We start from the raw sequence: 27,601 nt of genomic DNA on the forward strand, positions 1-27,601 counted from the left end.
TGGTCCAGCAGTGGGTTATCAGGTTTAATTTGTTTCCATACATTAGTCTCTCTGGCGACATACCAGCTATTTGCAGTTGCCATCTGAATTAAAAAGGTAATGTCATTTTTTGGTTGTGGGATTGGCTGTATCACTGCAGAGCAGAGTTTTAGCATGGGCAATACAAAAGGTCATTTGCCCTGGAAGTCTTCATGAAAAAGATGACAAATGAGAGGCAACACCAGCATGCTGCAGCTCTGCAGAGCAGCACTATCCAATCCTTGGCCAGGATGGTGCTAGGGACACCCGATAGAGAAGGGTGTCCTCTGCTGCCTCCCACATCCATTGCCTCCCGCCAAGAAGGATTGCCACAAGCAACAAATAAACTCACCATTCAGGGAAAGGGAAAACGATACATTTACGGCCAGTGGCTCCAAAAAATGACATCCTGGTTTACTGTTATAGGATCTTCCCTCCACCACATTCATACAGTTTTTATGGGAGGTGGATTTCCAAAGGCACAGAGACGTTTCTAAATTCAGCTCCTTACCCTAGCAGATGTGTATCAGATCTCAAACTTTGCAGAAAATCTGTATCTTTCTGGATACTGAAGTGGTAAATACCATGTTCTTTCAAGTTGCAGTTCTGAAAAAAAAAGAAGGGAAAAAAAAGGAAAAAAAAAGGGATTTTTGAAAGACAAATCCAGATAAAAAATAGAATTATAAGAATATTTATTACATTTGTTATAGCTTCCATGGTCTACTGCATTTTTAGATGTATAAGATGGGTTTGTAATATTTGCAATAACTCCTGGTATATATTTCTTTCACCTTAAAACATTCCTTTTTATTATATAAATCAACACTTGGGGATGTAAATGCAAATATGTTTACAAGAAATGTGGTACTTGAAGGCCATGGACAGGTGTACAGTCTGTGTTGACTGTGTGTAAGCTAGAGGTACAAAGCTCCCACAAATCATGCTTATAGACTATGCAAGTAAAACTGTCATGCAAGCTCCTGGAATGATAGAAAGGCATGAAGAACAACTGTCATAATCAAATTGCTCTAACAACTGGGGAATCTTTATCCACTTTTTGTTGCCTTCATAAAAGTACCGCTATCCCAAGCAACATAAAGTGCGAACAGTGACTAAAAGCAGTAGGCACTATTACTTTTAAATCATAATTTATGCTGTAATTCATTGTTCCCATTAAGATACAATTTACCATTTAATTTATGAAGAGTGCTAGATACCATTTTATTACTAAGCTCTCAACCCTCTATCCTTCAGGTTATTTTGAACTTAAGGAGTTTAAACCTATGCTGTATACAACCATTTAAATATAGACGGACGTCTTGCTTTTGCAGTGAGTTGGGCTGTTTCTGCATTAGCTTCTGTCATTTTCTCCACCGATTTTGCCACACCACTACATCAGCAGAGAACGTCTGTATATATACAGGGAGCTAAGCTGCACCTTGACTCAGAAAGTGCAGTTTTCATGGGCCATATTCATGGAATAAGTGTATACTCTTTCTATAGAACAGTTGCGATTTAATAACCTAAAGTTAATATTAAACTTAGAGGCAAACTTCATTATTAAGTTATTATTAAGTGATTATTATTATTTTATTAATAAAAATAATATTGTTTGTGGGAACTGTTGCTTTTCAAGAGAGTTGAAGATAAGCTTTTAGTTTGCCATCTTGATTTTCCTTAAGAAATGGAAGAATTCAGCCATGATGTTACTGTTAAATACTTTTGTTCAGGACGGATACCTGAAAAAAATGTTTTTGTTCAAGGTGGATACATACTAACTACTGTCTGCAAACAACAAAGAGAAAATATAAGATACTCTCTTTAGATTGTATTATATTTAAGCAATCTGATTTCATCACACTGAAGTATGGCTTACCCAAGTATCAGTAGTCTTCACTCAGCTTTCTGTCAGTGATAAATAGTTCAGCTAGGAAGTCAAGTTTAATTGGATTTTGATTTTCATTTATGAAAAAACAGTTAAATCACCTTGCTGCCAAATCAATAACTGTCAATTGTTGATGTCACTTTCCTTGAAAAAGTGTCAAACTAAAATTCCACGTGTAATAGACAATAGGTTAAGTAAACAGTGTTAACCACTTCACAGATCCATTATGTTAATATATTGCTCTTTCTGCCTTATCAGACAGAATGAAGTGAACTGAGAAGTTTTTCATATATTAACTGTAAATTACACTTAGCTCAGCTAATAAAATTTTATTGTCACAGAACTGTTTTCCACTTCACATGCATTTGGGAGATAGAAATGTAAATTATTGTAAGCTACCTCTGTCTCATTATAGATGTCTGAGCAAATGAAATTTACATGATTGAAAAAAATGAAAGTATTCTCTGGGGATACCAAGAGCTATCACTTTTCCCACCATAATCATGGAATTTCAGAAGTAGAAAAAGAGAGAAAAGCAGCCCTTAATCTTCTTTGCGGGCTGTGCAATTCCACTTCTAGGTATGAAGGCTTCTCAGAAATTAAGATTCCTCTGATTTGTATCCATGTTGGTTATGGAAGCTAACCAATAACCTGCACTTCTTTAAAGTCATAATAACAATGTAGAAAAGGTAGTTAAAAAGATGGCACTGCTGCTCTATATAATAATTAATGGGTTAAAACAAATTTGCATCTACTCTTCCTTCATTTTAGTCTAGGCATGGCGCAAGTGAAGTCAGTATAAGCCTGTATCTGTGTGACTCTTGCATTTGAAAAGGAGTGGAGATCGTTTTGCAGAATACACTTTAGAAATAGTACCACACACATTAGTACATGTATAGTAACTGTGTAGTAATTATGGCAGTGAACTTAAGTAAGGCCTTTTGGCAAATGGGAGTCTTTAAGGCTATCACAAGGAATGGAAAATATATTTTATAAACAATAAAGAAATACCACCACTGTAATGAACAAATCTTTCTTAATTATAAAGATCTTATGCTATTCATACGTGCAAGCTATTTTGCTCCTGGCTCTATTGACACTGTTTCTTCATGCCACGTATTCCATGCTGCTCTTTTCAAATACAAAGTGATAGGGGCAATTTTTCCAGGGATACAGCTGTAATGAGGATATTGCACAACGTCAATCTATTTCTTACCTGTAAACTAGCTGGCTTTTCTAATAATGTGAATGCTCAGCCAATTGACAACAATTCACGTAAACTTCCTTTTACAGTAAAGCAAAACACTTATGCTCTAAAACTCCGTATGTCACACCTTCTAGTAGTTAGGGTCTGAGACCTCAGGGTGAAATCCCAAACCCTGGGAGAGGCACATAGTCTATGCAGAACACTTGGACAACTAGGCAGCTTTGAATAACACCAACAAGAAACACTTCACTGAGTGAAGACTTATCAGAAACTAACTTGTTCAGGATAAAGCTAGTGACAGCAAACCAAAGAGGAAATGCTGAGGATGGAAGAGGGCCTTAAATCCTTTTCTAATGCAGGCTAGAACCCATCTGTAAAACACCACTACATTTTCTTTCAAAAATAGATAGGAAATTACATCTCCTAAAAGAAAGCACCACATGGTCTGAGTTTGGTTTATTTATCCAGCTGTAAAGCTAAGAGTTTGCTTCAATGATCTAATGATCCAAACAAACAGCCAGCACAGAGCAGGCCTAAATTCAGGACTTGTTTATGCATATTATCCAGAGGAAAATTTATACAACACACAGAAATAGTATAGTGGAACGTTATCTTCCGACAGCGAGCTATTGGAATAACTCACAGTTTCAGTGGAAAACATTATCTGTGGGAGATACAGGAAACCCTAAAGGTTGAGCTTCTCAAGTCTTTCAGGTAAATACTGCTCAGTAAATGTAAATAAGAAATAAATGACTTACAGAGTTCTCCCAGCCCGAAAGTTTGATGCCTCAAAAATGTGTTTGCTGAGTCATATTTTTTCATTAACATGCTCTACAGACAGCTAAGTGTCAATTCTGCTGCCTTAGCATTTTGTTGGGTCTTGTAATGAAGATACTGACAACATGTTTGGTATGTACAACTTAACGCACAATTTTCTTATACCAATGGAAATCCTCTCTGAGAAAATACTACAGGATCATTTCTAGCCTACTTATTACTACTACGGAATAAGGGGAAGGGCTATATGACCTTCACGATTTCCCTCAAATGTCTTCAGTACTCGAAGTAATTAAAAAATGTCTTTATTACTACCTTTTTCACTTGCAGATAGCACACAGACACTTTAAGGCAAGTGTTTGAACTTTTTATTTATTGGTTAATTATATTCACCGCCTGACTTTCTTTCTGTCTCCTGTTTGGCTGAAGGAGCCAGGAGCCAGTTCATCTACTCAGGCTGAACAAAAAATTGAAAAAGTTGTATTTCCAATGAAATGTAAAAATGAAATTTCCTTTCCTGATATAGTCACAAATTAATTTTTCCTATGGATGTACAGCTTTGTCAGCTGCAAGTATGTTAATGAAGAGTAAGTACCTGATTACAGAGTAGGTTACTGTATTTTCAGGGCTGAATGTTAACTAGACAGTATTGCAAATACACCTTAAAAACATACTAAAATGAATTGATTTAGAGTAAACAGTTCAGATCGTTAATTAATAATCTGCTGAATGCATAATTTTTTGAGGTAAATTCCATCACATACTGAAATTTGATTATGATCTTCCAGTTTTCATGGCAATGCCATGACTTTTCCAGAATATTGAGGGTTTTTTTATGAGCCCCCATGAAACTTCAGCTTTCAATGCATGTCTACAGAGAAATCTGAAAATCTATTTTGTCTGTATGTTCTGTGCCAGAGGAAAAATAGAAACAACCCACTACTTACTTTTTATTTTTAACAGGTATCATAATTATAAATACATCATGACTCTCTGAATCTTGTCAAAGGTACTTTGAAAAGTTAAGGATTGCATCACTGCATAATACAAAACATATGACTATCCTGCAAATTCTGTTTTGTTCCAGATAAGGATCGCACTGTAAAATACTATTAGCTCCCAGCAGAGACTTTCTTGTCTTAGAGAATCACTGCTTTTATTTCTTGCACTGAGGGAGTAGGGGTAAAAAAGAGTATTGAATACTGTGCTCATGCACCTGGCTTCATATTTAGGTGTAATATACAGGTTTGTGCCAAGAACCTAACTGAATTGGTATTACAAACTTAGAGTCAGTGATAGCACTTTAATAGTTGGTTCCATCTTCACAGTCCACACAATGCTTCACTTTCTTTGCTTCCTGTCCTGAGCTGGGTTTCTTGACAAAGAAAGAACTGCTGTGGTATTTACCATGTATTTTTAACTCACATTCTGAAACATATTTCCCTGGATCAGCTAATTTCTTATTTAAGTTATGCTTTAGGACTAAACAGTAAGTTTGCTTTTTATAAATAGAACAGTAGAATGCTTCATATGTGGGAAAATACATGTCTTTTTAAAAAAGAATACAATAATAAGAGTTTTATTAAGGGAAGTTGAAACACTTATTCTGCATTAAGTAGCATTAACTGTTTGTGAAAAGTGATCCAATACTTTGTAAAAGCTTACATAATTTTCAGAAAAAGCTTTTGTACGTGTAATAAAAAGTTATTAGAGATTATAAAAATATGATAAAACTTTAAAATGCAAAAAAAATTAAATCAAATATCTAGAAAAGTTTAACAAAATGTGATAGTAAAAGTAAGTTCTTGTCTGTCTAAAATGCTATATTTATTATAAAATAAACTTAGAGTAACCTTCTTTGACTCAGGTGCTACGAAAATCTACATAATCATCTATTTATTGTAAGTATAGTAACTCTACTTACACAGAAAACTATGTGTCATGACAGTGCTCAGAAGGTCCTTGAAGGCTACGGTACAGATTTTATAATTTTATTAACTTTTTATGGCAAAAGTAATCTGGGACTTTAAAAAGCATTTTTCCTCCTTCCTTTCTCCCTTCTTTTTTCTTTTCTTTAGTTTAGCATTTAATGTTCTATTTGAGATTATCCCTTACACTGTACTACTTTACTGTCTAAAATCTGCCCAAATGCACTTTACATTGTTGGAAAAGTTTACAAGCAGTCAAAAAATAAAACTATTTCTACTAAGAATTATATTTAGATCCTAGAACAGCTAGGTTAGATCCTAGAACAGCTAGCTAGAACAGCTAGATAGATGCTTTCATCACTCACTTTGCTCAGCTGTTGTTGTTCTTTCTTTGAAAGAAGTTGTGATTTTGCCTCTACACCCATCTAAAACTGCCTTGTCTAACCAGGTTCATGTTGATAACATTCAGAGCAGGACAAGATTTATCCCTTTAGAGACTTTTGAAGATGCTTCCTGACCATGGTGAAATACGGACACAAGATCTATCTTTACACAAGTATTATAGACATTGGGTTTTGTGTTAAAACATTAATAGCTGATAAATGCTGAGAGCAAGTATGGTTTACATACATTGCTTAATGTCTTCATGTCATGTCGCTGGAAAAGACAGTATTTGGCAGAGAAATGTGGAAAACACTGGCATCTTGTAAATGTGGCCTGTACTTCCCCTTCATCTTTCCATTTTCAGAACGTGTGGCTATGCTTGTGTTGAGACACAAGGAACTAGAGAAGAAAAGTATGAGTAAGATGAGTCTTTTGCTTTTTCTGTGAGAAACAACACTCAAGCCCAAGCTTGTAGCAGATTTTGTGGTATCACTACATACAAGATAAAAGAGGTTTTACTTAGATGATGCTTCCTTCACACACCTTTACCTGAACATTTTGGCAAAAATAAACATCATTTTAGGGTGAGGAAAAAAAAAAAGAAAAAAAAGGAGAGAACATCTACTGGCTTGTTGGCATTAGGCTGTTATTAGTAGACTGGAAAAGCAGACTGAGAACATAAGCTAGAGTTTAGAGATCTTTTCAAAGTAAGGAAGTGAGCTTTTCACATATTGTCATCACGCAGAACCCAGTCCCAGACCTGGGCCTTTCTGGGACAGGTCACTAACAAACAGTATAAAAAGATGTCCCTTGCTGGGAAGATCTTAAAATTTTTGTGTGGTCAGTGGTCAAGGTTTGGCATTGAGACTGTAGGAGACTCCCCAAACACCCTCTTTTTTTGTCATTACCACTCTTTCTCAATGTAACTCAACAGTTTGTAAAACTTCCAAGTGGCCTCTGACAGGCATAAGTGGAACTTCAGTAGCACGTAGACCTTGCTGTTGGCTCACTGCCAAAGTCTACATCTGATTTTGTAAGACACTGAGTTTGTAAGTTTGAATTTCCACCATACCATACTTTGTAAAATCACCTGCCCTTTGCAAAGTGAACCCAACATAGATATTAAATGCTTCCAAAGCAGACTGATAACATATCTGCCACACAATTCATTCATTCATACCACTTTAATTGGTATAAATATGAGGCCAAAAATAATAAGCCATCAGACTTAATGCTTCCACATTGGGCAGTTCCCACATAAAGGTCTACAGGGTAGGATGAATACTTGTTCTATGTGAGTTAGAAGGTTATTAAAACCTTGAGCCTACCCACCATAGGAACCTTTTCAAATACTATTTGATCTTAAAGATGAATAGCGTTGTGTGGGAGTATAACAAGAGAATTCCGCCTCCTCCCCCCCCAAATCCTGTGACCATAATCACAGAAATCAATTGTATAGCACGAATAAAGTATAAATAGGACATCTTTGGCACACATCAAAAAAAAGCACTCAACAATTCACTTGTTTAACTGAAAAGTTACTCTAAGCTCTGTCTCAGAACAACTAGAAGCAACTTGAAGAGATGCAATAGGAAAAAAATACCCTTGCTTCTTTTAGGACAGTTTGAACTTTTAACTTCTGAGAGCTTCCTTAAGATAGTTAATGAATTACATCTTTCTTTCAGTGGTTGATGAATGTGCACATTGAAGGCATAGTGTCTTATTATTTGCATGAATATTTTTCTGAAAGTAGGAATTTTACTCTTGTGATGCTCCATAAACATTTAGGCTTCTCAACGTTCTAAGTTAATTAAGTTCTTCTTTGTTGCATATCTTAAAGATAGTTTATTAGATTTATTACATAATCATCCCTTTGTTATTGTTGTAGAGATTTCATTGCTTGCTTTTAAAGCATTTATTCTGTTTGATTTTCACTAAATCCTCTTCAAGACAGGTCCTATACAGTTTGTTTTAGCAAAGTCTTGCGGGCAACGGATCCGGTCTTGCAAACCTTGTTGAAGAAATGACACTGGTGACCACTGCAACTTTACAGAAACCTCAGGATCAAGCCCATGTAACAAAATAGATCTCATATTTCCGGTAGTGCTTTTTTCCCTCATTCTAAAAATAGAAGAAAAAGTTGCTCAGAATCAAATTGATACATGAATAATACATGATTTCTTCCCTTGATTATTTTTTGTTTTGTCTAAGGTAATGTTTTTTTGTTTGCTCTCAGTAACAATTAAGTATAAGATTTCTAGGCATGTATCTAAAAGGTCATTATTGTTTTGTAATACACTATGTATCTAAAAGATTTTAACCATCTGTCCACAAAACACAACTTTCTTAAATGGATGTTTCATAAAAATAATGCATTAAAAGTTCTGTACATGTATAATTGGACTGGCTTTGGGACTGACTTGCAAGCTACCTGTTGATGCCTTATGTACTCTGGCATTGAAACTCATACAGCTATGGGAGAGAAGCGTCATAGCTCACAACTTAGGACTTCAATTTGCAGAACTAGCTATATGGGGTTTTGACTTCTAATAATCAAGTAATAATACCTGTGCAATACTTTTGCAACATGTTATTTTGGTGCAAAAAGTTCTTGATAACTAATTAATCTGTGTTTTACAAGACACAATGTGTAGTTCCTAAGAGGATAACACAGGGACAATTTTATAATTTATTTTCATCCACTTTGACCTCTTGTTTATACCTTGTCTGCTTCAGAATTTCTCATCTTAGTGTTCAGTGTTATGAGAGAGATGTTAATAATGTTAACAGACCTCAGCTACACATTTCTTCAGTGTGTAACAGCTGTTGCAGAGTTTGCAGTACATGGTATACATCTACTGAAGAACAATTCAGTATCCCTTTGGTCTTTCCTCCTGCAGGCAAGCATCATCACCCACAGAAGTGAATGAAGTACTTGTTTGATCTAGGAGCTCTGCAATTGCATGCAGAGCAATATGTCACTTAGGACATGAACATAAGGCAAAAGTTATAGCTGGGGGCTGGCAAGACATCTGGAACTGACTTTTTATAACTTCATTGGGAGAGAAAAGTCTGGAGAAGAGGACAATCGCTCCTTCTCTCCTCTCTTCTTCCCAACTTTTTAGCCTTTCCTCTGGAATTAATACTTACTCTATATCAGCAGTGCCCCGTGGGAAGTTTCCTTTGCGGTCACATTAAAAACAAACAAAATGCCTAGTTAGTCTCAATTCTAGGTTATCTACCAATTTATTTAGTAGTATTATTTCTTACAGTGGACTATGTCACTACGAGATAATTTGTTTCAAGGGAAGCACAAAAGAGGACCTCGTCGCTGTTTGCCAACAAAATATCAAGGCATTAGTGGTGATGAGGGGTTTGGCTAGGGACAAGAAACAACCCCACAAATCTTACCTGCCTCCTCCTATTGTGAAGTGTCCTGCTGCTGCTGAGACAGACTCCTTTGAGTAGGCAGTACAATTGATGCAGGATATGTTTTTTCTACCTGCGCAGACCCTCTGGTGTATCAAGCTTATTGGTGCATATGTGTGGTGTCTATGTGACACAGGATCCAGTCTTACTGAGGATGTGATTGAGCTTGCTCCTTGGTCCTTGGTTCATTCATGGACCCCAGCTGAACTGTACATAAACCAGCAATTGCTATGTGAGGCATCTGAAAAAAGAACATATATTTCCTAGGAAATCCTTCACAGTTCCTGGCAGTATTTCATACAGCTGTGACATACATAGCTACATGAGATAAAAATATAGGTGTGTGAAAATTAAATCAAAGCTATGGAAAGAAGCTTAAAGTGAACATTTTTTTGGTTTGGGGTGGATTAAAATGATAACCTGAAAGAAATATTTTGCTTTTTCTTTTCAGGAGTTGTAAGGTTCCTCTGAGTACATTTTATTAAAATCCCATCAGAAAACAAGTCCTATAAAAACTTTAATTCAGTTTTGTATGTTCACTATTTTCTCAGGGCGTGGACAACCATCAATGTATTTGGAAGTTCACATAGCCTGAAGTAAAAGACTGGGTTACTATTTTTGCTCTAATGGTTCATTAAGGCTGTGTTCAAAAAGTGGGACCTGCTTCCTGGTTCCAATGAATAAATTGATGTCTTGGACACATGGTGACTCCTTATGCTGAGAGCACATCTGAAAGCAGATAGCACCAGGGCAGGCACCAGCTGCAGGTAGTCTACAGTACCAGGCAAGGTGGTTATGCTGGGGAGCAGGGTTAACAACTCACACTCCCCAGAGTGAGGTCCTGCCATCACATATTGGCTAGCTGAACTATACTGGAGGACAGCAATTAAATAAATTAATTTCTTTTATCTGTAGCTCTATCCTGTATGTATCAGAGGAAGGGTTAGCATAAAATGAGTATTTCTGTTTAACAAGATAAATCCAGTCATTTTAATGAACTCTTGTACAGAGACAAACTAAGATATGAGATAACTCCTGTTTGTTCGTTATGCTAATTAAAATAGAGCACCTCTGGCCTTGTGAAAACAAAACTGATTAAAGCAAACGCAGTAAGTCAACTTGGAGTTGTGAAGTACAAATTGTACAGAGCACACAATGGACATTAAGTCAAAACTGAACAGTCTGTTTAGCGAAAAGTGAATTTGGCTTTAGGCTTGCCTATGACTTCTCCTGACTCTTATGTATTAAATACGTATGGGACATGGAAATTCAAGAAGCAGGAATTCACTGAACAAGCACAAAAAAATCTCTGTTTAATTAAAGTAAGCAGAGTAGAAAACCTTGCTCCACAAGAAAAATATTTTAACTTGTTTATTCTATTTGCAGGTACTTATTCCAGTTCAAGTATTATGAACATTATTCCATTGTCCTGGTTTCAGCTGGGATAAAGTTAATTTTCTTCTTAGTAGCTGGTACAGTGTGTTTTGGACTTAATGTGAAAATAATGTTGATAACACACTGATGTTTTAGTTGTTGCTAAGTAGCGCTTACCTTAAGCCAAGGACTTTTCAGTTTCCATGCTCTGCCAGCAAGCAGGTGTGCAAGAAGCTGGGAGGGAGCAGAGCCGGGGCAGCTGACCTGAACTAGCCAAAGGGGTATTCCATACCATGGAATGTCATGCTCAGGACATAAACTGGGAGGAGTTGGCCGAGAGGGGGGATTGCTGCTCGGGCATCAGTGAGCAGGTGGTGAGCAATTGCATTGTACATCACTGGCATTTTCTTGGGTTTTATTGCTTTTTGTTGTTGTTGTTGTTATATTCCTTTTCATTATTGTTGTTGTTGTTGTTATTATTATTATTATTATATCTCATTGTTATTGCTAGTATTATATTTTATTTTACTTTAGTTATTAAACTGTTCTTATCTCAACCTACAAGTTTTACCTTTTTTCCGATTCTCGTCCCCATCCCACTGGGAGTGGGGGAGGAGTGAGTGAGTGACTGTGTGGTGCTTAGTTGCTGGCTGGGGTTAAACCACGACATCCACTTTGGCTGGGAATGGAGAAAACATTAAGTTTTACTGAAATCACCTGAGTATGACAAGCTTTTAGGAAACCAATTTTTGTTTTCTCAAGAGTTTTGTCCATTTCATGGTATTCTTGGGAATTTCTGGGAATTTCTTTTTCTTTTATTCAACTTTTACCTTACTTCTGAAGATGCAGGTTTATTTGTGAAAGAAAATTTAAAAAGATTCTAATGATAAGAAATTTCAAATATGTTTAAGAGAGAAGTGGTGGATACTGAACATCTTTTATTTTTGAAGGCTAATAGAACTAGTTGTCTACAATTGGTATTGCTTCACAACACCTGTGAATTTTACATTCTACACTGATACATACTTCTGAAATACTGGATTTTTATTAAGTGAACTATAGTGTATCTATCTGCACTAAAATATACACATACATGTGTGTGTGTATTAGTGTTGTTAAGATAAATTAAAGAACCACTTTCGTCATTTTATGACCTACGATAAAAACACAGACAGACAGGATGCACCACAAAGTGAGAGACCTGTCTTACTCAAGCTGGGAGTATAGACCCGTGCGTTGAACGACCAAATTATGGGTGTAATGGTAGCTATATCAGTATTAGCTATCTTATAGTGACTTTGCTCACCATCAAGTAGTGTTGGAGTAAGTGCATTTACATCTTGGTTCAGTTTTGGGACAGAGCTTAGCACAAGAAGATAACATTACTTCTTATATCCCCATCTGGCTGTGGACCTGAGTAAAGGAATCACACTGATTTTGTCACCTTTGCCAGCAGTATTTGATTCTAGTGACTATACAGTTTTGTTGATCTTCCTGTAGTGCCTTGCAGGGATAGAGTAAGTTCTCTTCTTCCTTTCTGAAACGCTTAAGACTGTCAGTTAAGTCAATTAAGTTCCCAGAGCAACAATTTCTATGCAGCAGTTTGCAGAGTACATTATTTCAGTGTGTTATTTCTTCTATTCAGGATTTCCAGAATATATGATATATAAAAAATTATAAAAATCTCATACTGCCTTTGGTCTTTAACCAGCATTTGGCAAAATTCAGTGGAAACAGATACCTAGTCCTGCAATGAGACCATAATTCTCAGTACTAAGCTATATTTAATTTGAAAACAGAGGTATCAATGTTAATAGCAAAAACATTTCCATTTTGGAAATGATGAGATATTAGCTCTTGAAATTTTAAAAAAACTTTTTAGGTTTACACCTCTTCATTACATTTCGTTACATATCAAAAAACCGTAAGTTAAAGAAATAGTGTTAAAAACTTGGAATGCTATATGGATTAAAAGAAACACATTAAGATTATTGGAAACAATATATATTTCTTTTTAACTTAAACCCAGACATTGGAAAGATTCAGTTTTTATTCATGCTGAGTCCATTTCTCCCCCATTCCTTACATTTGAACAAGAAAACCTTGTCTACTTTGGAGTCCTAATCATGGACAAACTTGTCATGTGTTGCACTGCAGAAACAAAAAATAAAAGCAATGCCTCTGACCATACAAAAGGTAAAAAGTAAAGGGAACAATCAGACTAAAGAACTGAATGCATGATTAGAGATTTATTTTATTAGAATATGAATAGTGTTTAAGTTGTAATTCATAAAAGGCTGTCATCAAAAGAATGAGAAGAACTTTGTGCAATAATATCCTCAGGGGATCCAGCAACATCTATAGTAGAAAGTGGAGAGAAGTTGACCTGTTACATCTCTTTTGATAATCTGTTACTAACCAAAAGTTTCACTTATTATCAGATTGAAAAAAAAAAAAAATTTGTATCATTTTTTATAGCAGGAAGGGAAATGCCAGCACAATGCAGAAAAAGCTGCAGCTGGAGCCCTCGTCAGAAAGTGTTTTGAGCAGGTGCCAACATGGTGCTGGTTGGAGGAATCCATGAAGTCCACACATGCGCATGCTGTGGATAGACCAGAGCTAGTTGCAAATGGCCAGTGCAGAGGAGAAGCAAACGCTGCCAACAGAAGGAGAAAAATAACTGTCATGAAACAAAGGGCTGAGGATGGAGCATAGAGACAAAGCCTTGGACTGGTCCAGCAAGTTATTACTTGCACAGAAATGAAAAGCAAAACAGCAGCCTGACCTCACAGAAAGACTACCTGGGAAAGGAGCATACAGCAAGTATGGAACAAAAATAATAACCCAGAAAACAGTAAAGGAGTAATTTTTCCTTTACCCTTTTGAAACTGTGAGAAAGCAGCATTTCCTTCATGAAACCAGAGAAGTGCAATAAAATCCAGAAGAAAAAAAAAAGGAAATTTCCCCTGAAAATGAATATTTCTGATAAAAACTAAAGTTACTGCTTGGAGTTTCTTTGGGTCCAATTTGGAAAAATATTGAGTCACCACATGAAAAAATCCTCCAGTGTGTGGAATTTGCACTCTACTCCCTATTAGTGGTACAGCATCCAGTTGAGAGCCAGTGACTCTTTGCCACAGTTATTTGGCTTGTTTAATTCAGGGGCATAGACAAGTATGCACAGATGGAAGATCTGAGATATTTTTTGTTTTGTTCTGGGTTTTTTGGGGGGTTTGGGGGAGTGGGGTTGGTTTGGGTTTGGTTTTGGCTGAAGTTTTCAAAGAAGCATAAGGAAAGAGGAGTCCAATCTCACTGAGTTTCTCCATACATTTATTGAAAGCCTTTATACTTAAAAAAGTCACATACAGAGACTGTCTCATTATTAAGTTGAAGTTTAACAAGATTTGCTGCTGATGGATCTAGGTGCACAGGTTGGGCCTGGGTACGTTTTTTTGCTATTCACTATATATTCAGATTACTCAGGATTTCACTTTTCATTTTTTTTGTAAAACAAGTATATGCCAAGCCCTCTTTGTCGTGAAATGAAACGTTGTGAAATGAAATTAATGTAAACTGAATGTAAACTCAGGCAGAAATTTGCAGATGGACTTATTCACTAAGGTGTGAACTGCCTCACTGTTCTTTGGAGTGCCAATTGTGAAGCTGGATGATGATTTTTTGAAAGTCCCATTCCACTCCCTGGAGACACTGAAGGGATAAAAATACAGAAGAACAGAACAGCACACAGAAAAACAATAGAAGTCAGAAAAAACAATAGAAGAAGGAGAAAGAAACAGAAACCAAATTGTACTTGGGCCTACGGAAAAGACTTTCCCATACTGCATGTAATGACAATGGATTATTAAAGTTAAGACAATATTAAGGTTATTTATTATAGAAGGTGTTTATTTTCTTTCCAGTATAGGTTGGTACCATCTGGTGAGGTCAGTGTGAACTCTACTCAGGAGAAAGCTGTGCAATCCTGAACATATATACAAGCTAATATTCCATAACTCAAGGTAGGATTGAGCTCTTTCCACAAAATACGTTTGATGTCCCTGCAGTACAATTAAGTTGAAGGAAACTTAGAAAACTCCAGAAGGCACCTTCAGCTGCCCTGATTTCAATGGGTTTATTCTGGCCTCTTTAGCAGTGTGCCAAAAGTGGTATGCCAAGAGCCCAGGACCTTGGTCAGCCAACTGAAAATTGTAAAAGTACTTTCATCGTTACTGTAGCTTTCCTAGATGCAGGGCTGAAGCTTCTCTCCTGCTACATTCTTTGGAAGCTGCCCTTTCGGAGAAGCCAGTGAAGGCCAGCTGCTGCCCACTGTGGCTTTGAATTTCTTTCCTTTCTGATGCCAGCAGAGTAGAGGCAAAGGATCATTCTCCTTCACTCTAGTCTGTTTTAACAGACAGAGACAAGGTTTTCTTTTGAAAAGGCAAATCAGACAGAGCATATCATGGATCTCAGCCGAAATACACTCCAAGTGCTGGGTCTATGCTCTGTGTTAGTATTTGTACTGACAATGGTAACTGGTATTTCAATTGTGTTTTGCTGAAAACCAACACAGCTATTTTGATCTGGATCAGTATGTGTGCTATCTCACTGTATGTAAAAGAAACTAAAGGAGGGTCTTGGTCTCTGTCTCCATCATCTGCTCATGGTGATCAGTAGTGGAGAGTCCATCATATAAAGATAATGATAATCAACAAATATTCTGTTAGCAACGGAAGCACAAAAAAAGTGTGAAAAATCTCACTACCCAGAATGCTCTTACCCAAGTTACTTCTGCTGGTACATCTATCATAGCACTCCTAATTTCATTAATTCAGTGTGCTTGAATTAGGGACTGTTATATATAGGGTTTACTGAAATGCAAATGTATTTGAGGTTTTCAGGTAGGCCCTTCCCTATACTGAAATAGTATCTATTATCTGTACTTCGGAAGAGAAGGTAGAAGGAAGAAAGAAAGGAAGTAAAAAGCGCTACAGTAGTGACACAACTGCTGAAGAGGAAAAGAAAGAAGAAGAAAGTAGTATTGGTTAGAAAGTGGGTAACAGAAAGCATCAAAAACCCATGAAGAATCTTAGTTTAAAAATTGTCTTCCTTGTTAGTGAACAATGTCATTGACATGAAAACCGTGGATGATTTCATTGCTTTTTCAACATCCTCAATATTCCACTGACTATCCAAAAAGGCTGTGTTTGTCTGTCTTTTGGAGTTCGTGAAGATAACAATTTCAAAAGGGAAAGAAAATTACACGTATTTTCACTGCAACCCAAACTTGGATTTTCAATCAGAACTGCAGATGTAGAAAGTGGCGCTACTCTAATCCCTCTTTGCCAAAAGATTTTGGCTATGTATATGGGAAAATGGTAAGAGCAGCCCTGCAGAAAGGGATCTGGGGGTGCTGGTTGACAGCAGGCTCAATATGAGTCAGCAGTGTGCCCTGGCAGCCAAGAGGGCAAACCTCTGCATCCTGAGGTGCATCAAACATGGTATAACCAGCTGGTCAAAAGAGGTGATTATCCTGCTGTATTTAGCGTTGGTGCGACCTCACCTTGAGTACTGTGTGCAATTCCGGGTCCCACAATTTAAGAAGGATGTTAAGGGACTGAAATGCATCCAGAGGAGGCTAACAAAGCTGGTGGAAGGGCTGGAAGGCATGTCCTGTGAGTAGTGGTTAAGGACTCTGGGTTTGTCTAGTTTGGAGAAAAGGAGACTGAGGAGTGACCTCATTGCTCTCTACAGCTTCCTGAGGTGCTGATGTCTTCTCCCTGGGATCCAGTGACAGGATGCCTGGAAAAGGCTCAAAGCTGCATCAGGGGAGGTTCAGACTTGACATTAGGAAACATTTCTTTACCAAGAGGGTGGCCAAACACTGGAACAGGCTTCCTAGAGAGGTGGTCGATGCCCCATGCCTGTCAGTGTTTAAGAGGCATTTCGACAATGCCCTTAATAACATGCTTTAACTTTTAGTCAGCCCTGAAGTGGTCACTAGATGATCATTGTAGGTCCCTTCCAGCTGGAACTCTTCTCTCTCCTCTCCTCTCCTCTCCTCTCCTCTCCTCTCCTCTCCTCTCCTCTCCTCTCCTCTCCTCTCCTCTCCTCTCCTCTCCTCTCCTCTCCTCTCCTCTCCTCTCCTCTCCTCTCCTCTCCTCTCCTCTCCTCTCCTCTCCTCTCCTCTCCTCTCCTCTCCTCTCCTCTCCTCTCCTCTCTCCTCTCCTCTCCTCAGCTTTAATTTTAAGCAACATATTTTTAGGTTTGTTTAAAGAATAAACACATTATTTTTTATAATAGTATTTATTTTCCTTGTTCTTCTCCAGCTTAAATATTTTCAGTCCTATTCTATTAACCATTTTTTCTTGAGTTATTAAAAAAACACATTAAGGTCAATGTATTATTTGGGGATATGAAACATTATTTATGTTAGTACCTACTTTAAAACATATGCACTGAGAGATATGAATTCTTATGTGGCACTATTTTAGATCCAGATCCTGCACTGCAAAGGAAACTTTTGTGGAATAAGGATTTTTGACTCTTTTATTGGAGAGATTTAGATAACCAGTGTACGGAAATAATATTTTCAAAATATCTGTTTAAAGCTCTGTTCCTGATGCTTAAAATGTCTGTTAATAATGTTTTTGATTAATATTAAAAAGCTTTTGCTTAAGCTGTTTAGTTAGACAAGCTCCTAGGCTCCACACATATGGCAAGCAATATGTTTCCCAATCTTGATCGAGAAATGAAAGAAATTGGCCTGTCTGTGAGTAATACCTACTTGCAATGAAGCTGGATATGAAATGGTGATGTGTGTACACCCACATACATAGGAACAAAAGCTGTTAAAACTGCACAGACTTTCAGACCTCTTGCTAATCTTTCATTGTTTGATTTGCTGTAGTGCGTATGAGAACCTCCAAAAAGCCAAATACTGCTAATTCAATCTGATCATAGCATGAGGTATTTTGCTTTTCTCGCATGACGAGATATTATGGCAATACAGTGAGATGACCAGCCTCATACTAGAACAGTTTAGGAGGTATTATCTGAGGAACTTTAACAAAAAGTGAAAAAAACTCAACCTCATTTTCACTGAAAGACTTTGAATTCACTGTCTCTGCTGGAAGTTGGTGATTCATGTACATATCAGATTATGGTCATTGTGACCATACCCTAATGTCAGTAGTTTCCTGCAAAATTCACATGGAGCTTAAATACACCTTAGAGGTCTTTATCAATTTAAAAAAAGATTGTCTTAAAATAACACTTGATTAAACATTCAAATTTGTTAATCTTCTGCAAAGATATGCACTATATTTGGAGTGATATACCTGAAGACAAAAGGACAGCCTCAGGACATATACATTTTTTCTCATTTGTCTAATTATCTGTTAAGAAAATAACATACATATCTGCTTGTATTTGCTGACTGACTGTTGTCAAAATTGTAATTGAAATAATAAAACACACTGGAATACAAGAAAGTAGTCAGCAAAATGATGTAAATCAGGTTCCATCTCCTGTTGTTTTTAAAGGGCATACACTAAAACAAAGCCTTCTGAAATATACCTACCTACTAACATCAACAGTGCTACTCTGATGAAGCAACAGAAAAAAAAAAAACCATAATTATTTGAGTAATTTACATTTTCCTAAGAAATCTGATTGTGTTTTCTTGCCTGATTGCTTACACAAACCAAACAAGAGAAAGAGATGACTGATACAGGAGATTTGCCTTTAAAACCCCATTGCAGATCACAAGATAGCTAGAATGAACTGCAATCAGGCTGAAATTGTTAATATTCTTCAAACAATTTACTCTCTTTCTCTGAGAGAATCACACTGCAGCAGAGATGAATTGCTGAGAACCTTGGATTACTGTCTATTGAAAAAAACACAAAATGGTGGCTATTTCTGACAATTAGCTTGATTTACTTAGAAATTAAAGGTCTGTTAAACTGGTGTATGACCACTGTGACGCTGAAAATCTTCGTGGTACCTCTATTCTTTGCCTTTCTTTAATGTGCCTTAGGTTAAGAGAAATTTTCACCTTTCAAGAACTAATTGAAGAGTACAGAATTTACAAATGTAAATAAATAAATCAAACATGTGAAGGAGGAGTGCAGATTTTGAGGTATTTAAGGTGTTCACTTACAAATCATTTGGCTTAGAAGTAGTTTGAATGACTGGATCCGCAGTTCCAACAAGCTATACCTAACTGTTTTATTGCAACTGGCTTTAGTAATGATGAATACCCAGAAAATTGTCTCAGATAAGAAAGTGCAGCATGAAAGATGCAAAAACTCACCAGAGCACACAGAAGGCTCTATTCTTCCGGGTCTTGAACAAGGCACTCATATGTGCTGGTATGAAACCTCACACAGGCAAACGGTGGTCTTTGAGATGATGTATGAGTACTCAAAACAGAAACCTGAATTGAGTAATAACAGCACTAGCCAGTTCCACTGTTTTTAATTATATTGATCTCATTAGTATTATCCAATATACATTAAATCCATGTTATTAGTTTCACAGTTAGATGAGAAAGAAGATACATGTTATCGTTCTTTCTAGATTTAATTCTGAATCAAAGTTCCTCTGCAATGCGTACTTTAAAACTTCTTAAAAATGTTTATATTTCATTTAAACAAAATAATTCACATAATTTAATTTATACATTTTACCTTAACTTATCTATTTGTACAAATCATGAAACAGTTAATATAAAAGCCTCCCACCACTCCTTCCGTTATATTGGATGACTGTTTTCATCAGTACAGAAGTTCCCAAGGGAATATTCATTGCAAGAAATATTCTCAGAAAACTGAAGAATTCACCTCTTACTGAGTTATTTTTCACAACATTTTCTCTAACAAGGATGGTCTCTGAGGTAATATTCAATGTGAATTCTGAAGCCAGGTGCCTGTGTACTTCTATGCAAATCTCAAACACATTTAGTATGAAGAATAAAATTCTTCAGATGTATCTAGCAGATTGTAATATCTTTCCTATGGAATTTAAATATATGTATTATATATTTTAGATTGCATTATATTACAAATCCATCTCTTGTGGATAATTGCCCATGTATTCCACTTTCATTGAAAGCATTGGCTTGTTAAGATAATTGCATGATTACGCGAATTTGAAAGGTAATAAAGCAGAAGTGAATGTGCAGCCAATCACAGCTGCTCTGATTGTGTATATGTAGCCAATCAGAGATGTAATTAGAAGCACAGAAAATGAGGAACACTTTTTATAAGACAAAATTACAGTAAGTATTCTTTTTTCTTTTCTTTTTTGTAACAGAAAATTATTGGCACCAAATAAATGAGTCAGAAAGTAGTTATGCAAATACAGTATTGACTAATTTCTACATTATCTGTTTCATTAAAAACAAAAGACAAAAACAGTTCACCATCCTATTTAACAATACTATGCATTGATAAATTATCCCAAGAAGGTGAAGAAACTGGGAAAAAAAATACCAGAAATGTGGGAATGCTCTGGGAATACAAATTACTTCTGTTTTTACTGAACTCTATCTTGTGTACCAGTACTGAAAGGATTGCATGTACATCAGACATTGGCTCCCATTAACACTTGATTAAAATGTACAGTGTCTGGCTCTGCTGATGTAAATAAAGGTTTTAATCACTCTCAAGGACAGGGAATTTACAGAAAACTATAACTCCTTCCTTCCAGATTTTTCCTTTACTGCACTGCAGCTGATAAGGTAGATTCAACTCTTTGCTCTTCCTTTCTTTCATGTTTCCTTCATAAAAACTCTGTCTTTCAAAATAATTTGAGGCACTGCATGGCAATGGGGAAAAAGGGAGGGGGAAGGGCAAGGATAAACTAAGTGCATAAACCAGTAGTGTGCACAGATTGATGGTCTGAATCTGGTTAATTCTTGAATTATAGCTCTTATTCAGCCTAATCATTGTCACCTGGACAATTTCCTTTGGGCTCTCTGGAGCAATGATTTCATGGAACAATTAACAGTAGCTTTGCAGATCAACTAGTAGAAGGAATTCTGTGGGTAAATTAATTGCACAGAGAAAAACAGAGAAACATATGTGTTACAAACTGGCAAACTGGGTTAGACGTTGGTATTAACAGCAGAGCAGAGATGACAAGGATGATACTCTAAGTGCTACAAGAGCCTAATAATGTTAAAAATCCTGAAGTACAAGAGCACCAAGTTTTAATTTGCTGCACTTAACAAGATGGTGGAGGAAAGCAAAGAAATTATCCAATCTAGTCAGCGGAATGGGCAAGGTACATGATCTTGACAACTGTTAATTAAATAGGTGTGTCATTAAAAAAGAAAGGATCTGATGTGGGTTTTACTGGGCTGATTGGTGATCTTAAATAAATTTTGCTCAGGGTAAGTTGTAAAAGAAAATGCAAGCAGTTTTGAATGTATAATTTTAGAACGCACATCAATTCCATTATCATACATAAAATGTCACACACTAAATTGGGAATATTTAAAACTGGTTTTATGCATTACAATTTATGTATTTGGTATCATATGACTCACATATAGTTATTTCAGAACATATGTTCCTTTATTATAAATCAGCACTCTCCCCTCTCAAAGGCTCAAATGCAAATCATTTCTATACCGCCAGGACCATTTAATACACAGAATAAGCACAGTTTAAATATTTGTGCAATTGAAATTTACATATTTGAAAGATTATGAAGATATTAATTTATATTTAGTTTGCTTTTTTTGGTGTTCCGTAAGTTTATCTTCTTCTTGCTGTCATATGTCAGGGAGTTACATTCTCTGAAGTCAATGGACCTGATCCTAAGCTAATGGTGTAATTCTCATTTAACCAGTGGGATCTGTTTAGAGTCAAATAGAAGCATAATGCAAATTTCTGACAGCAGAATGTGGGCTTTAATTATCTCAAGAATGTTAAGTTTTAGCTCATGTAACCCCCCCACACCCCACTCCCTGGGGTGTGTTTTAGTGCACTTAAAAGCATTATGTCACCTTCTTCTAATTCAGGAGCAGTTCTCCTAATTTGGGAGTAAAGTTTTTAGCAACTCTTCATATTGTTCCCTGAAAAGGAGACATTAATTCTTGTAGACTGATATAGTTCTTGACCTCAGGCAGGAGTGCTAAGAGAAACAGTAGCTGGATTTAGAGAAAAAAACGGGAGTAGCAGAACTCTGAGGGAGGTCCTTGTAATTACTGACCAGCTGACTACCTCCAGCCCGAGATTTTTAACTAGAGAGACACCATTCATGGTTATTTGTTCATGTCCAGCCATCCTCCCAGTGCAGTCTTCTCTGCTGGCAGGGATAAGCAGGAAGGAAGCAAGCCAGGAAAGTAGCTTCTGGGTTCTGGGAAAAGAGAGATTTGGCTTCCCACTGGTAGCTAACAGGAGTTAATACCTGTCTTGCAGAAGATGGTTCCTATGTGAGGACTTACGTACAAGATGAGACAACTAAAAGACATATGACTGGGACAAGCCTCTAGTTTACACTCCCATTAATGTCAGGTGAGAAGGTGCCTCCTGATTCATAGAAGCATCTGGGAATTTTCTCCTTTTCTGTGGAGGAGTAGAGCTCTGGGTCAGGGGCTACTCTAATTTTTCTCTCACATTCTTCCTGTGCAGTTGAGAGCTTGCTGGAGGCACACCTGTTTCTAGCTGATAAGGACATTTCAGCTTGGGGTGGCTGCTGACAGGATGTGTAAATCTGATCCTGTATAATGAAACTGAATGTAAGAGTTCCCACCAAAGGATTAGTGGGTGTGCATTTTTCACTGTTTTTTTCTCACACAGTTTAACACAAGTGTAACTTATGACACTGGCATTTCCGGCATTTGGAGGGACTCATTTACATCTAACATTAATAAGGGACCCTGGTGGTCATGTTAGTTGGCCACTCAGTGGCTGGGCGTTGTGGTGAGTATGGCTTCAAACTGGTGAGTGAGCCACTGCATAAATTTGTGGTCTCTGCCAGACATCTGTGAATGTGCTGAAGAAGTCCTCAGGGTAGAAATGCTGGCATTAGTCCACTTGGAATGACTCTTTAAATAAAAGCAGCACATATGAGAAAGAGGAAGTTATTCTGCTTTCTTTGTAATTGGTATGGGCTCAGGGCTGGAACGCTTGCAGTGCACAAAGTGATTGAAAAGCTGCTTGTTTTCAAGGAAAGATAACCACAGTCCATAATGCAACATTATTAAATAGTTATGAAACACATTTTAGCCTTAACCATAGGAACAATCTATTCAGTTTATAATAGGACTTTCTGCAAAGCAGCTCACTTGCATGCCTCCAGTTCGTCTGCTGTACTCCCTACATACCCTTATATGTATCACAAGTGTATAGTAATTTCTTCGCTTGCCTGTCATTTTAGGATCATTAAAATTACTGTAAAAACAAGTGGACAATAGTGGCCACTTCAGTTACTCAATGCAAGATTTAAAAAAATAATTAGCTGAAGGAGAAGAACAAGTATTTTAAACAAAACCAACCAAACAGAAAGACTATAAAGTATGTATGCATCACTTAAGAAGTATACTGCTGGGTTATGAAAAAAAGGAAGTATGAATTACATGCATATTTACATGTTGTTTACATGCATTTTATTGGATTGTTTTGAGTTAAGTTACACAAAGTTAGATGAAATAAATCAGTTATGGAAAAAATTAGCCCAACAAAGGCACTCTGACCAGCAAATGTTGCTGAATTGTTTTATGGATTCCAGCTAAGGAAGGAATGCTTGTGCAATTGAATCCCGTGGGGAAACATGGGGCAAAGAAGTTTTCCAAAAGAAGGCACATCAGATAAAGGTATAAGACCCAAAAGGCAGGCTCGTGAGTCCTGGAGGAAAAATGATCAAATGTAGACAGCGAAGCACCTATGAGTATAAAGGACAAAGGAACCAATCCAGGTCAACAGTACCAGAGAGAGGTTTCAAATTGGTTTTAATTCTGGTGGAGACAGAAAGACATAAGAAGTCCTAGAGAATAACCAAATTACTCTAGTTCCCGCCATGATTTGAAAGAACAAGTTTCAAAGCCCTTCGCCAAGTCAGGCACTTGAATATTCCCCGACTCTCACAGCAAATAGTTTTACTGTCTGACTAGTCCAGAACCTCACTGTCTTCCTCATCTGGAAATTCCATCAGCAAAGTTTTAATCAAAACCAGAATATATGTTCATGAAGAATTCATCTGGCTGTTGTTTATATGTCTTACTTCTGCAATACTGAAGATCATAGAATCCTGGAATCATAGAAAGGTTTGGGTTGGAAGGGACCTTAAAGATCATCTAGTTCCAACCCCCTTGCCATGGGCAGGGACACCTTCCACTAGATCAGGTTGCTCAAAGCCCCATCCAACCTGGCCTTGAACACTTCCAGGGAGGGGGCATCCACAACTTCTCTGGGCAACCTGTTCCAGTGTCTCACCACCCTCACAGTAAAGAATTTCTTCCTAATATCTAATCTAAATCTACCCTCTTTCAGTTTAAAACCGTTACCCCTCGTTCTATCGCTACACTCTTCACTAAAGAGTCTCTCCCCATCTTTCCTGTAGGCCCCCTTTAAGTACTGGAAGGCTGCTATAAGGTCTCCCCAGAGCCTTCTCTTCCCTAGGCTAAACAACCCCAACTCTCTGAGCCTATCTTCATAAGGGAGGTGCTCCAGTCCCCTGATCATCTTTGTGGCCTTCCTCTGGACTTGCTCAAGCAGGTGCATGTCTTTCTTACACTGGGGGCCCCAGAGCTGAACACAGTACTCCAGGTGGGGTCTCACCAGAGCAGAGTAGAGGGGGAGACTCACCTCCCTCGACCTGCTAGCCACACTTCTTTTGATGCAGCCCAGGATGCGATTGGCTTTCTGAGCTGCAAGCGCACGTTGCTGGCTCATATTTAGTTTTTCACCCACCAATGCCCCGAAGTCCTTCTCCGCAGGGCTGCTCTCAATCCACTTATCGCCCAGCCTATATCCATGTTTGAGGTTGTCCCAATGCAGGTGCAGGACCTTGCACTTGGCCTTGTTGAACTTCATGAGTTTCTCATGGCCCCACCTCTCTAGCCTGCCTAGGTCCCTCTGGATTGCATCCCTTCCCCTCCAGCGTGTTGACTGCACCACACCACTTGGTGTCATCCACAAACTTGCTGAGGGTGCACTCAATCCCACTGTCCATGTTGCCGACAAAGATGTTAAACAGCACCAGTTCCAATACAGACCCCTGAGGAATGGCACTCATCACTGGTCACCAGTCAATGGTTATTGAGCCACTGACCACAACTCTTTGAGTGCAACCATCCAGCCAATTCCTTATCCACCGAGTGGTCCACCCATCAAATCCATGTCTCTCCAGTTTAAAGATAGGGATGTTGTGTGGGACAATGTCAAATGCTTTGCACCAGTCCAGGTAGATGATGTCCGTTGCTCTTCCCTTATCCACCAATGTTGTAACTCTGTTGCAGAAGTCCACCAAATTTGTCAGGCACAATTTGCCCTTAGTGATGCTATATGGGCAGTCACCAATCACCTCTCTGTTTTCCATGTGCCTTTTTTCCATTTTTAAAAATAGGGATTATGTTTCCCCTTTTCCAGTCAGTGGGAATTTCACCAGACTGCCACGACTTCTCAAATACGATGGGTGGTGGCTTAGCCACTTCATCTGCCAGTTCCCTCAGGACCCACAGATGCATCTCATCAGGTCCCATGGACTTTTGCACCTTCAGGTTCCTTAGATGGTCTTGAACCTGATCTTCTCCTACTGTGGGCGGTTCTTCATTCTCCCAGTCCCTGCCTTTGCCTTCGCCTTCTGTGACTCGGACAGACTGGCTGGAGCACTTGCCAGTGAAGACTGAGGCAAAATTCGTCGAGTACCTCAGCCTCTTCCATGTCACAGGTAACCAGGTCTCCCCTTTCCTTCTGGAGAGAGCCCACATTTTCCCTAGTCTTCCTTTTATCACCGACATACATATAGAAGCTTTTCTTGTTGCCCTTGACATCCCTGGCCAGATTTAACTCTATTTACACCTGTCTGCTTGATTTACAGGATTTTTAAAGGGGAAAAAAGAGAAGGGTTGTGATGTTCATTTATTTGAAGGAAACACAAAAGCAAAAAAATGTTCAGAAATTCACATTAATGTATGCTAATATATTTGTATGTTAATATGCTTTCCCCATGGAAATGACAGTCTCACAATAAGGGATGATCTTATTTATAGGGTCCTAAATCCAGCATCTAAATCCAGGGGGCAGATCCTGATAATAAGAAAGCAGTTTATAAAGAGCTTTCAGTCTCAGTTCTGCTGAGGTGCTAAATGCTGATATTGCATGCATAAAGTAGGTATGTCAAGCATCATTGCCCACAGAACTCACTTAAAAAGATTATAAAGGATTAGATATTAATTAGTTAAATAAGTTTTCATTCATTCTCTGTTTTTTTTTGTTTTTTGTTTAGCTACAAGTCTTGTTGAGAGTTGGCAGTAAATGGAATAAATAGTATTTTTTTTTTGTTTTTTCAGGGCCCAACTCAGTGCTGAGAAAAATATAAGATACACTAAATTCAGAATAATCATTCTCTGTTGTGTCAAAGTAGCTTTTATGATTACTAGAGAGAACGGTATCTCTGGCAGCAAGGAGAATAAATCCTGCACAAAAAGCCAATAGTGACAAAACACTTATCTCTGTGGCTGTAGCACTGGAAGGAGATAGGGAAGAAGATGGAAAGCTCTGTATAAACTTCTCTTTCCTGTAATTTTGCCCAATTGCTTGTAGAACTTCGAAACTCTACATGTAGGTTCTGTGCCATCAAAAATTAGAGATCTTTCCATCTTTTGCACAGCTGAATTGCACTTTCAATGCTAATTAATGGAAAGAGACAAAATTTCCTTATCTGCGAATCAGTCTAAAGAACTTTAGGTATAGGACAAAATGCATGTGAGAAATGTATGAAACTAGGTCAGACTTTTACCACCTGCTTAGTAATACTTTAAAAAAGATTCACAGTTTAGGAAGTTTCTAACAGTTTTACAATGCGTTGTCATATTTTGTTCCAGTAAGAGCAGAAATGCTGTTAAAGACAAGAAAAAATATAAATGTTTTCAAGGAATTATACTGATTTTGTAGAATGTTGTAATAGGGTTTGCTGGTATCTTTTTCAAAAACATTAATTGATGTTTTCCTGATTCTGAAATGTGATACCTATTGCTATATATCTTATATTCTTTGTAGTGATGGAAGCAACTACGCAATTTAAAAACAAAACTCAAGAAATCAGTCTTTAGGCAACAGGAAACATAAATAAGAGTCAAAATGTAGATTAAGCACAGTATTTATTTGATAAGAAATGGAATTAAAATATTGTTAAAAGAACTTGTTAGTTTCCATTGAGTAAGTAGGTTATGTATCATGTCTCTTGTTGAAAAAAACTCTAAATATAGCTTACTCTGAGATGAGAATCTCAATTCTACAAGCCCTTAGTTTCCAATTTTATTACTTGTGTTCTCCTCTCTAATGGGTTAAAAAAAAAATTAGCACTGGAGAAACCGAGAACAGCTGGATGCAAAGTGAATAAATGGGCTATCTAAACCTTTGAGGA

The sequence above is a fragment of the Gymnogyps californianus genome, chromosome Z (assembly GCF_018139145.2).
Source record: "Gymnogyps californianus isolate 813 chromosome Z, ASM1813914v2, whole genome shotgun sequence".
NCBI lineage: Eukaryota > Metazoa > Chordata > Aves > Accipitriformes > Cathartidae > Gymnogyps > Gymnogyps californianus.